This window comes from Pseudomyrmex gracilis, unplaced genomic scaffold (genome assembly GCF_002006095.1).
Source record: "Pseudomyrmex gracilis isolate BER0280 unplaced genomic scaffold, ASM200609v1 scaffold_395, whole genome shotgun sequence".
Lineage (NCBI taxonomy): Eukaryota > Metazoa > Arthropoda > Insecta > Hymenoptera > Formicidae > Pseudomyrmex > Pseudomyrmex gracilis.
Window position 1 is genome coordinate 76,884 of NW_018020979.1, and position 14,009 is coordinate 90,892.

Here is a 14,009-nt window from a genome sequence, read left to right on the forward strand (position 1 = left end):
TGGAACACGTTCCTTGTTGTTATAATTCTCAAATCTCAAACGGTTCTTTCTCTCAGCGGGAAGAATAACTGCGCTGTCGTTCAATCGTTTACAGTTCATGATGTGTTCCGCCAGCTTCTCGCTTGTGTGGAAATAGTGTAGACATCTATGTATGTGTTCCAATAACAATACAAGATACAATATTGATTATAATGAATTCACAATCTCACAATTTAGAAGACCACTTTTTTATTCAACATTTTTGCAACAATGGTTTTGTACTTACCGGTTGTATATGTATTTCATTCTTTTAGTTTTGCTCATTTGCGAGCTGACTAATCGCGATAAATTTTTTATTTACGCGAAGTGTCCCACGTGTCCATCGTGTTGATCGGAAACATACAACAGATTCACATGCTTGTCCTTCTTGTTTGACGTGAGATGCAGCGGCACGTATCCGTGTCCCTGTTCCGCCGCCGTAAACACGTTTACGGACACATTGTTGTTGCGTTTGAAACGCGCGACTTGGCGCAATGTTATTGGAAATTCTATTCCATAAAAGTTCAACACACTCGCGTACGCGGGATACTGCGACGGTCGATTAGAGTGTTCAACACTTGGATACAACGCGGCGACCACCGCCCACGCGAAACATTGTCCCGCGATTGTACGTTCACTACCGCGTGTTTGAGCTAAACCTCACGCGTTAATTGGACCTGACATCCCGCGCGCATGGGATTTTGACTGTTCACATTCACTTTGAAGTTCAGTATTTGCATTAACGCCCAGCCGCTATCGCGTTCCTGGAACTCCTCCAGAGCGGTCATTGTTGCAACAATCACGTCTCGATTGTACCACTCGCGCAGATCCGATGCGTGATAGAGTTCGCGATTGCACGTATTGAACAATTTCAAACTTGTCTTTTCACAAACTTCTCGTTAAACACTGTGTTCACTTTCACACTAGCGTGCCGCGCGATCGCTCGATGAATGCGCGCGAGCACCGTGTCTCTAGCGGCTTCGAGAAATCGACTGAGTTCGATGAACGACTTGTTCACTACGATGCCGGTCACCAAACGATTTTTAAACGCTGTCTCGACTTCGATCCATGCGAGTCCCGCATTCTCGACACCCGCACCCACGTGCGCGAATCGTTCGCGAAGGCCCGCGCGCAAACCTTCGAGTCGCGAGATTCGAGCAATGTGCCAATTTATCATACCTGTGGACAGTCGCAGGCGTTTTTTTTGGCACTCTTCTCTCAGCGTCTCTAGACGATCGTCGCACCGTTCTTCTCACGAGATATAACCATCCAACGTGTCGAGAAGCGCGGCCTCTTCTTCGAGTGGTTCGCGATAGTTTATGTTTGCAATTTTGGTTGTCTGATCCGATTCATTGTTGATTTTCCATCTTGACTTTCGCAATACACGCGTGACAATATCTTTTCAGTGGGGCTTTCAGTGGTCCATCAATGTGATCGTAGTCTTCCGGTTGATTGTAATGCTCGAGATATCAACGATACAGCTGCGCGGCATCTTCCTTTAATACTCAGGCAATCGGTCTCACAAAAGCTCCACATAATTATTGAACACTTCTAGAAGAATCCTCTTTGAAATGTTTTTCACGTCTTTGACCGACAGGTGTAAAATACACGTCGTGTTCACTCCGTTAAACATTTCAAAATTACAACTTGTTATCTATACGGCTTGCGATCTATACAACTTGCGATCTCGATTGCTTGCGATCAAAATGACTTGTGACTCGCTCCCGACCACGAGGCGCCTTTTTATTTCGCTCCTTATCTTTCCTCGAAATCTTTAGATTTAAAATTGCAATTTAAAAACCACATCCGGTACGTAACGGTTTTTTATGCAAATGTTATCGCAGGAAATGACTCATTAAACCGAAAGAGACTCATCGCTTCGGCGATAAGAAAAAACGCACTTTCGAAAAATTTTGGATTTTCTCGGAATTATTTAATTTACTGCTCATTTACAAACTGCGCGCTATTTAGTTTTAAACGCAAATTGTTTCCGGGAAATTGCGGCTTTTCTCGGAATTATTTATTATTTTACTGCGCAATTTAAATATCTACTTGAGAGTTAATATTATTTTAGCCATGACGTCATCATCCGAACGACCTTGAACACGTTCGGACCTGTTCGAGTTCTATTTTTAGCGATGACGTCATCATGCAACCGCTTCCTAGAAATTGCGGTTTTTATCGGAATTATTTATTTTACTGCGCAATTTAAATATCTAATTGAGAGTTAATATTATTTTAACGATGACGTCATCATCCAAACGATCGTGAACACGTTCGGACTTGTTTGAGTTCTATTTTTGCAATGACATCATCATCCGCAACGACCTTGAACAAGTGTCGAACACGTTCAAACGCGCCCGCTCCGAACGACCTTGAACACATATGAACAAGTTCGAACACGTTACGACCGATGATGTCATCAATAATGCTCACTTACCTGAAATAAATAAAACACGTTGAATAATGCATGCTTCATTTTTACGGCTCGTCGCTAATTGGCTAATTCCGGTAGAGCTGATAACAACGGTCCGCCGACGCCACCCACACTTTTACGTTATCTCATCCGCAACGTCCAAGTCCTCCGATCCTGCTCTCAATATTACGAATATGCTTCCAATGACCTCCCACTCGCGCGATGCTCTCCTTCCCCTCTTATCCTTGGTTTCAATTCCAATAACCTTTCCTTTGCGCGGTGCCCCCTTCCCCTCTTGCACTTGATTTCAAGTACCTCTAGGTAGATAAGGACTTTGAGAGACAGACTTTGTCTCTCTAATGGAAAAGTCGCTTTTTCTACTAAAAAATGGTTCATAATCAGCATAGTATAACTACCATTACGCAAAAAATTTCAAAAAATATAAATCGGCAATCATATCGATAGTGTTGTAACGGAGCCGATTTTTTCGGCTTCGCCCGGCCTTCCGCCTGCCGGACAGCTCGGTCGGCGCTAAGGTTCGGGGAAGGGGAAGGCGAGAAATTGCGACACTTAATCAGGTTTTTATGCTGTAATGTACGTGTGATTTATTTGATGAAATATATTTACAAAGAGTTTATTTCCGCTGTGTCGGTCTATTAGATTAGTACGGTCTAATTTACGGCGGAGTTCTTGTCAATGACTTATGCGTTGTTTTAATAAATGCGGTCGGTAGTTTTCGAAACGGCGGGAGCCATGTCGGCGCGGTAATTGCTTAATTCTAATTTGGGGAAGATATTTACACGGGCTATACATACAAGTGAGTCGTGAGAACGACTGTTTTCCGATGTGGCGGTTACAACGGCCGATTGTGCGCCAGAGCGCCGGAAGTCGAGAATCTTTCGACGGGAATGGTATGGCGGCCGAGTCAACATCTCGGATTGCCGGAAGTCGAGTCAACACCTCGACGGGAACGGTCGGAAGTCGAGTCAGCACCTCGACGGGAATGGTCGGTATGGCGGCCGAGTCAGCACCTCGGATTGCCGGAAGTCGGTCTCTCAAGTCAACACCTTGAAGAGAACGGTCGGGATGGCGGCCGAGTCAGCACCTCGGATTGCCGGAAGTCGGTCTCTCGAGTCAACACCTCGAGACCGGAACGGGATCTCCGAGTCAACTCCTCGGAGAGCGGTAGCGGAATTAGAGTCTCGAGTCAGCACCTCGAGCTTGGTTTCAAGGAAGTGGCTTTCGAGTTAGCTCCTCGAGTGCCGTGAAAGGAATAGGCCTCGATTGCTAAGATCGGTCGGCTTTTATACCCCGGAGCGGCCTACGGTCCGTCCGGGGTCGGCGTATGGAACGCGCTTGTTTGCGCGCTGCGGCATGCACCTGTGTGCTGATAAGCGCGTGTTCGGTCAGTGTCGCTACAGGCGCGTCGCTGATTATATAGCACGCGGTCGGTTGTATAGGCGGGTCGCATAAACTATAGCGCGTGATATAATATAAAGTCTCTTTAACCTTTTAGCTGCGGGAGTGGTCGATATATGGACCACTCTAGAGACATAGAATATTTGAAGTTTTTAGATCAAATTTGATGTTCTGAATACATAACAAATAGTTTGAAAATTTCTCAAAACATTCTTGACCTTAAAATACTGATTTTCAATGTCAAATTTCATTTTTAGTAGAATCGAAGATTTTAGAGTGTTTTCCTATGCAAACTGATAAACTGAATACAAAAAAAATACTGAAAAAAATCACTGACGCATCCTTGACCTTGAAAAGCTACATTCTACGTCACATTTCATTTCTTGCATAAGCGAATGTTAGAGATGACTTTGAAACGTCATTGATGCGCTAAAGTGAGAAAAACCGTAAAAAATATTCTAAGGAATTCAGAATATTTTTTGACATTTTTTGAGACCCGGCAGTAACTTGCTGCGTTTGTAGTAGAAATGAAATTTGACCTCTAAATCGACGTTTGGCATAACAAGAGTGCCTGCGAAATTTTTTGTATTGTTTTTTACGTATTCAGCGCATCAAAATCCGTACGACAGCCTTTTCAAAACTCGGCTTATACGAGAAATGCTATTTGACCTTGAAATAGAAATTTTCATAGTCAGGATTATCAACAGGAATTTTTTTATTATTTTTTACGTATTCAGCACATCGAACTACATACGAAAACCGTCTTAAAACTTGACTTATAATAGGAAAGAAATTTGACCATTAAATGGTGATTTTCAAAATCAAGGGTGTCTGCGAGAAGTTTGTTACTACTTTTTTCATATTCAACGCGTGAAATTACATAGAAGTACCCTCTCGAATCTTCATAAGAAAAGAGACAAATTTTTTTACATTGTACTTTACGTTGTCTGCGGGGCTGGTCCATATATGGACCAGCAGTCAGGTCAGCGACTCTATCTGAGATATCCAGTGATATTATGTATACATTTTACATATTCTGAGAGATCAATTTGTACTGAAATTTCCCCGCAGCCTAAAGGTTAATAACAAAAGAATAATACTACAAAATAGAAATGTGAAGAAATATAAAAATAATATAACGCAAAATACAAAAAAATATATACAACGTATATTAGTGACGGGATTTTACCCCGTCACAGTGTTAGCAGTGACAGTACGTTCTTTTTATGTATATATCCTCTCTTTCGCGCGCGCGCGTGTGTGTGTGTGCGTGTTAAAGTAATAAAAAATAATAAATAAAAGTCATACATTGCCATAAAGGTGTTATGAGAGATAAAAAGATGTAATAGAGTCCTGGAATAGCACAAACACTATTAAGAGAACGCAAACAAACCAAAATGTCAAAAAACAAATCAGATGACTTACAGACTATTGAAATTATGAGTCAACTGATGTGAGAAGGCAGGAGGCAGATACATATATATATATATATATATGTTATCCCTACCAAGGTAAGTTTTGAGAAGGACGAAAACGTTGTCAATTTAAAGTTTTAACTTGCTCAATAATTCAAAATAAGAACTATCAAGCATCGTCAAGATCATTGATAAAATTAAGACCGTGAGGTTGCATTTTAATAAAAATCATTTCGGATGTCAGCCTTTTATAAAAATTTAATTCACGGTCTAATATTAAGACGTTGTTTCAATCAAATGTGTGATCGTGATCTAAACTATGTTTCGAGACAACGGATAACTGTGTAGAACGGATATTATTTTTATGTTCCTTTATTCTAGTATGCAACTGCCTACCAGTCTGTACCACATATGATACTCCGCAATCGTTACAATTTAACTTATAAACTACATTCATATTCGATTCACGGGGGTGTTGTTCTTAAGAACCCTGATTAAAGTACTGTTAAAACATTTGTAACCACTTAGGTAGTCAATGCTTCTAAAAAACCACCTGACAGACTTTGATATATCTTTTATATACGGGAAAACTATAAGGTTTCTTTCACCAAGGCACTCGGCTCTTTTGTTATCAAAATCAATACAGACACACACGAAAGAGAGGATATATACATAAAAAGAACGTACTGTCACTTCTAACACCATCGATATGATTGCCGATTTATATTGTTTAAAATGTTTTGCGTAATGTTTTAAATTTTTTGCAACGCAACGCGCCAACACATAACAAACCCTTTTCTTAGTAAAAAATGAAAAGCAAAAAATAACAAAATCGAGCAAATATAAAATTTGTGAATATATATTAACCAAAATATCAATTACATTAAAAAAACGAAACGTTTCGTCTCTAACTTGAGATTTCTTCAGTCGTAATACATCATAAACGCAAAAAACCATAAAGAAAAAATTTAAAAAATTATGCAAAACATTTTAAAAAATATAAATCGGTAATTATATCGATGGTGTTAGAACCCGAGTAGAAAATGATTAAGGTTTGCCTGCATTTTGCTCCGGGCGCAATCAGGTAATGTCAAGGCTTGCCTTATTTTGGAAAACCTGATCCGGTGCTGATAGTGTCTACATCAGGGTTACCGTATTATTTGATACGTGTGGCCCTTCTGTCAGCGCCGCAATGAGGGCTGCTCTATTAGCGCTTCATTGAGGAAATCCTTATGCGGTCCTGATTGAGTTTTTTCTAAAATTCTCTATTGAATTTGCGCATGTGCACATTCTATTGAAATAAGAATCATTGAGAGTTAGAAAACTTCATTGTGAAATTGCAATTTTCATACTGTTGTGTGAAATAAAATAAAATATAATGGATCGTGCGGAAAAAATTAGAAACTTAACACGAATACGTGTTCAAAGATTTCGTGCGATTCGGAAAAAAGGCACGTACACTACATTATTTGTAGTTTAAATAATGTAGGTAATTATTTGTAGGTTAAATTACTATTATATAGAAATGTATGAATCCGTTTAGATCTGAATATATATATATATATATATATATATATATATATATCCAGATATTTAGTACCTGTATAGATCTGAATATATATATATATATTCAGAAAATCCAGGTTTGAAAATCTAAATTACCTAAAGATTATTTTCACGTCCAAGGTGACGCAAAAGTATTATTTAGAACCAAGTAGTGCGCTATTTAGATTTTGCATCAATATTATTCATAGTTAACATTTACATAGACGTACATATATATACTATACATAATACTTATGAGTATATACATTTATGAAACATTTGATTTTAGATGAAGATTATTCAATATCAAAACCATCGACAATCTACCGCTAATCAAAACTGTTCATCAATAGAAAATTTGGATAAAAGTGAAAAAACCTTTGATAAATCTGGAAGTGCAAGTCAAGAAAACTGTTAGGCTAATATTAATCCACAAACCTTCTTCTTCTCCTTACAGTCTTCTATCAGGGGTTATAAAAATAATAAGGCTCGTAAAGGATCCGCCGTACTAAAGCCCGGTCAGAAATCTGCTATCAGGGCCATATGTAACACGACGTTACATTTTTGATCAGGGCGCTGTCAGGCTGCTTTAACAAGACCTTATCAGGCAACAGGATAAAACCTAACGCGCCCTTCTTAGCACCGTGTTTGATTTTCTACTCGGGAAGTGACAGTACGTTCTTTTTATGTATATATCCTCGCTTTCGTGTGTGTCTGTATTGATTTTGATAACAAAAGAGCCGAGTGCCTTGGTGAAAGAAACCTTATAGTTTTCCCGTATATAAAAGATATATCAAAGTCTGTCAGGTGGTTTTTTAGAAGCATTGACTACCTAAGTGGTTACAAATGTTTTAACAGTACTTTAATCAGGGTTCTTAAGAACAACACCCCCGTGAATCGAATATGAATGTAGTTTATAAGTTAAATTGTAACGATTGCGGAGTATCATATGTGGTACAGACTGGTAGGCAGTTGCATACTAGAATAAAGGAACATAAAAATAATATCCGTTCTACACAGTTATCCGTTGTCTCGAAACATAGTTTAGATCACGATCACACATTTGATTGAAACAACGTCTCAATATTAGACCGTGAATTAAATTTTTATAAAAGGCTGACATCCGAAATGATTTTTATTAAAATGCAACCTCACGGTCTTAATTTTATCAATGATCTTGACAATGCTTGATAGTTTTTATTTTGAATTATTGAGCAAGTTAAAACTTTAAATTGACAACGTTTTCGTCCTTCTCAAAACTTACCGTGGTAGGGATAACATATATATATATATATATGTATCTGCCTCCTGCCTTCTCACATCAGTTGACTCATAACTCCAATAGTCTGTAAGTCATCTGATTTGTTTTTTGACATTTTGGTTTGTTTGCGTTCTCTTAATAGTGTTTGTGCTATTCCAGGACTCTATTACATCTTTTTATCTCTCATGACACCTTTATGGCAATGTATGACTTTTATTTATTATTTTTTATTACTTTAACACGCACACACACACACACACGCGCGCGCGCGCACGAAAGAGAGGATATATACATAAAAAGAACGTACTGTCACTGCTAACACTATCGATATGATTGCCAATTTATATTTTTTTAAATGTTTTGTGTAATTTTTTAAATTTTTAGATAAATTTTTAGTAGTTATATATGTATTCAATATCGTTTTGTTTTTTGTATATTGGTTTTCAATATAATAGCGTATAAGTTTACTTGGTGTTACATTTTGATATTATTTCTTTTGTAAAACAGGGTTTTAGAGAAAAAAGGTTTTGTAGTATTTGTAAAAAGGTTTTTCGAGAAAAAGAAGTTTTTGTAGTAAAAAAAAAAATGTTTTATGCTATATAATTTTGTAGAACAGGTTTTATAGAGAAAGCATTTTTTGTAGTATTAAATCAATTTTTAATTTATTACTTTAGTAACAATACGTGTTGTGCGTCTACTTGGCGCCTGGTTTTACCGTTTTTTGAAAACGTAAGTTTTTCGAGATATCACACATTTGGTGGATGTCGAGGAAAGATTACTCAGCGTGATGATTAAGTTCTACTGCTGTTCTTAATTTCAATATCCTTTATTGCTCCTGTTTCCTACAATGCTCTTTACACGGCTGTTGCTCACTGCGGTACACTCTCCGGCTTGCGGAGCGCAGTGAGTTAGCAGTCCTATCTCAATCTCCGCCCTGCTTTATCCGCACGATTGATTTATAGTAGATCAACTGCGCCGATTCAGCAGGCCCAGCAACGGCCGTGCTAGTTACCGATGCCGGTGTCGACATATACCGCGTTGCATTTTGGACAATGCGGTGATGTGTCGCACCCTGTGGCAACCAACAGTTTCTTCCTAGAACTGCTGTTGCCCCGCAACCTAACTAGGTCATTGAGCAATGACAGTGATGGCTCATCACATTGCTCAATGGCCCCGCTTCCCTATTCTTTTACCGACCTAATTGCAGAATTGCTGCACAACACATCTTGTATTTTGTAGTATCATTTAATTTTGTAAAACAAGTATTTTAGAGAAAGAAATTTTTTTAGTATTAAATCAATTTTTAATTTATTAAATTTTACTTTTTTATTTTATAAAGTTAAGGGTATATAGTTCGTAGGTATCTTGTGTGCTAAGGTTCAAAACAATTTAGTAAAAAACCTTATATCAAAGATGTTGCCGGCACGAAAAAAATTGTTGTTATCGTTTTCTGAATTAATTTTTTATCATAAATTGAAAATTTATAATTTGTAGTTATTTCACGCCAAGTGTCAAAACAGTTTATTGCAAAAAGTTCTATCGGAGGTGTTGCCGGCGCGAAACCACCACGTCGCGATAAACAGTGTCGCGCCCACCACAGTCGGAGGTATGCCGAAGTCTGATTTTTCTGCAAAATTTGTTTATTCCGTTTTTTGAATTAATTTTCTACTTCATAAATTTAAAGTATCCAGTTTGTAGTTATTTTGTATCAAAATTTAAAACAGATTATTAAAAAGAGATATTGGAGGTGTTGCTGACGCGAATTTTTATCCGTTTTGTGAATAATTTTTTATCATAAGTTGAGTATAAATTGAAAGTTTATATTTTGTAATTAGTTTATTTTGTGTCAAGTTTCGATACTGTTTATTAAAAAAAAGGAGGTGTTGCTGGCGCTAAATCACTACGTCGCGAGGAACATTATCGAAGCTATCGATACTATCGGAGATGTTGCCGACGCGAATAACGCGAACTACTACAGTGCCTCGGTATTTTTCCCAAATTACCCTAGCACCCCCATAAAAAAACAAAGTCTCATTTATCGAAAAGTATAGTGCTATTTATTTGCAATTATTTGCCGTCAAAACAACTTTTTTTGCTTTTCATTATTTGCTACAATTTATACTTAAAGTTGGGGGTGCTGAATTAATGTCAAGCTACAACCCCCCACACAACAACGTCAAGAACGAACCTAAAACCAAAATTATACACACATCATTCTTATTTGCTTGGTTTTTGCTCTATGATAGCGCAATAATATTTATAAAACATCTATTCTTTAAAAATTGTCACTACAACACTACATACTATGCGAATTTCCTTACAATATCATAAAATGATTAATTAATTTCTTCATCAAAATACTTTTAAACTTATTTCCTCTATAGATGTCCACCTACAAATTTGTTGCTCATCGTTTTATGCAGAACAGAGAGGGGTGCTTCATTAAGCACAAGAGTAAAGTACATTAACACCATTAATTGCTCGATCCTATTTGTTATCAAACTTCTTCTGAAATTATTTGCTCTACAGATGTCCCGCTAGGAATTTGTTGTTCATCGTTTTATGCAGAACAGAGAGGGGGTGCTTCATTAAGCACAAGAGTAAAGTACATTAACACCATTAATTGCTCGATCCTATTTGTTATCAAACTACTTCTAGAATTATTTGCTCTACATATGTCCCGCTAGGAATTTGTTGCTCATTGTTTTATGCAGAACAGAGAAAGGGTGCTTCATTAAGCACAAGAGTAAAGTACTTTAACACCATTAATTGCTCGATCCTATTTGCTATCAAACTACTTCTGGAATTATTTTCTCTACAGATGTCCCGCTAGGAATTTGTTGCTCATCGTTTTATGCAGAACAGAAAGAAGGTGCTTCATTAAGAAAGAGTTAAATACATTGACACCAGTAATTGCTCGATCTTATTTGGTATCAAATTACTTCTAGAATTATTTGCTCTACAGATATCTCGCTATAAATTTGTTGCTCATCGTTTCTTGGAAAACAGAGTAGAGGTTCTACAATACACATAGAAGTAAAATATATAAGGTGATAGAAGAATATAGTTGGGTAGTCAATTTTTGCGGTAAAATCTAACATTATATATTTTTTGTGTTTCTCGCTGTTTATCTCTCCTTTTCTTTTCCTTTTTTTTTCTTTTTTTCTTTTTCTATCTCTTTCTCACGACTTCCGGTCGGTACGCATCTCTTCCACTCCTCACCGGTGTCGTCCTTATTGAGGGAGTGGAGAATGCGACGGTATAACTGGTTCTGCCGTATGCAGTAATCCGGATGGTCGTCCGGGTTATCTACAACGGCCTGGTACATTCGGCGATACCACTTGCAATTACCCGCGGGGCCAACGGCGCATGTTTTTTTGGTGACTTCTACGGGATGTCGGGAGAGGGTATCTGCGACGTGGTTTAAGGCCCCCCTTCGGTACCGGATCTCAAAGTCATATTGCTGTAATTCGAGGGCCCAACGCGCGAGACGGCCGGTTGGACTATCTAACTTCTGTAACCACAGGGCCTGGTGGTCGGTAATTACCACGAAGTGGTATCCTTCTAGGTACGCGCGCATTTTCCGGATTCCCCATATCACCGCCAGGCACTCCTTCTCGGTCACGCTGTAATTCCTCTCCGCGCCGTTGACGGTACGGCTGGCATACGCAACGACCCGTTCCTGGTCAACGTGGTACTGCGTCAGCACGGCCCCAAGCCCGGTTTCGGACGCGTTGGTTTGCAAGAAAAATGTCTTGCCGAAGTCGGGGCATGCTAAGACCGGCGCGGTAGTGAGCGCGTTCTTTAGTGACGTGAACGCCTCCTGTTCTTCCCCCGCCCACTGCCACTTGGCTTTCTTGGTCGTTAACTGAGTGAGTGGTCGGGCGCATTCCGAGAAGTTCTCGATAAACCGGCGGTACCACGAGAGCATCCCCAAGAACTGGCGTACCTCGCGTACGTTTCGCGGAGAGGGAATGCGCGTAATCGCCTCCGTTTTTTCGGGGTCGGTACTAATACCGTCGCGGGTTACCAGGTGGCCTAAATACCGGAGCTGATTCCGAATCGACATTTTTCCGGGTTGATGCGTAAACATGCTCGGCGGAGGCGGTCGAATACTTCCCGGAGATGCCGCAGGTGGTCGTCCAGTGTCTGGCTCACGATAATAATATTGTCCAGGTAGACGAACACGTGCGGCTCAAGCTCAGATCCGAGAATAGTATCGAGCAGCCGTTGGAATGTGGCTGGGACGGAGTGCAGTCCGAAGGGCATCACCCTGAACTGCATGAGACCGCGTCCCGGAACAGTGAACGCGGTTATCGGACGACTTTCGGAGGCAAGAGGTACCTACCAATACCCATTCTTTAGGTCTATTGTTGACAGGTACCTTGCGCCGCGGAGCTTATCTAGAGTGGCCTCCACCTGCGGTAGCAGATAGGCATCCTTTTCGGTGACTTCGTTCACCTTTCGAAAGTCTATGCAAAATCGCGGACGACCGTCTTTCTTTTTCGCAATGACTACCGGCGAACTCCACGGGCTGTTGGACGGTTCTATAACCCCGGCGCGTTCCATCTCTTCGATCTCTTTATCAATGATAGCCTGCATGGCAGGGTTTCGCGGCCGATACCTTTGTTTGATCGGCACGGATGTTTTTAGCCGGATACGGTGTTCGGTAACGGTAGTCGGCCCGGTAACGGTGTTGAACTTCGGCAGTTTGTCGGCTATAAATTTCCGGAATTTTTTGTCGGCAGTTTGTCGGCTTTGTTGTCGGGGGTGGTAGTGCTTCCGCAACCGTCGGATTTTTGGCGCTTAGGCGGTGCCGGGATGCTGATGCTCAATTCCGCCATTATATCTACCCCAATCAGTATGTCCACTGTCAGATCAGGCATCACACCGAATAGCTGCACGGTCCTTGTCTGCCCGATCTGCATTGGTATTGTTACGTGGCGGACACCGTGTGTGTGTCGCAGGTATCGCATGAACGGCGCACGCTCGGCGCGACTGTCGGTTGCCGGGCGACAAGGGTTGTTGATAAGAAGAAGTTCGAGAGAGATACGAAGCTGTCACGGCGCGTTTCGGCGATTTGTATTACGAGCTGTTCTTTCCTTGTATTCTGTTGTAATAAAGTGTGTTTGATGAAAAGCCGCGTANCTTCTTGTTTCCGCGGGCGAGTGCGTGTTTCGCGACGTAGCTTTAGCGCGGCCGCGAACGCAACATTTGGGGGCTCGTCCGGGATATGAGAGATCGAGCTAGAGAAAACGACGGAAATGGCTCTTGTTTATTCGCCGCGGAGAACGCATAATCGGACTGCGACTGAAGCGGGCGAGGCGCCGGCGGCGGAAAGAGAGACTTTGCGCGCGGCCTTGGAGGAGTTAGAGCAGCTGCGGGAGGAGTGTCGGCAGGAAAGAGATTTAATCCGCCAGAAAGAACAAGAATTCAGAGATATTATGCGCCGGAAGGAGGAGGACGTTCGTCGTCTGGAGGAGCGGCTTCGCCACGATGTATCAGGCAAGTCGTCTTCTAGTTTGTTGTTCGGTCGGGCGGGCGAGTTAGTTAGAATTAAAATTAAGCTCGACGTATTCGATGGGAGCGGTCCGTGGCGTGAATATTTTGTTCAATTTGAGTTAGTTGCGCGCGCGAACGGATGGGACGAAGAGACATTAATGTTAGCGACGAGTTTGCGGGGAAAGGCGCGCTCTGTACTGGAGGGATTGGAGATCGGGCCTCTTGGGGCGAGTCCGGTTCCGCAAATGTAGCTTCGGTTGAGTGGAGAAGTAGAGAGAATCCCGGGGCTCGATGTAAGAAGGGATTGTTTTTCGTTGCTGACCTCTCTTTGGACCGCGCGGCTGGGCGGGTTGCTTCTTTTAGAAAGGTTCCACTTGGGTTTTGACTTTGGTCGGTCGTACTAATTTCGGTGTTCTCTTATTTTGCGCGAGAT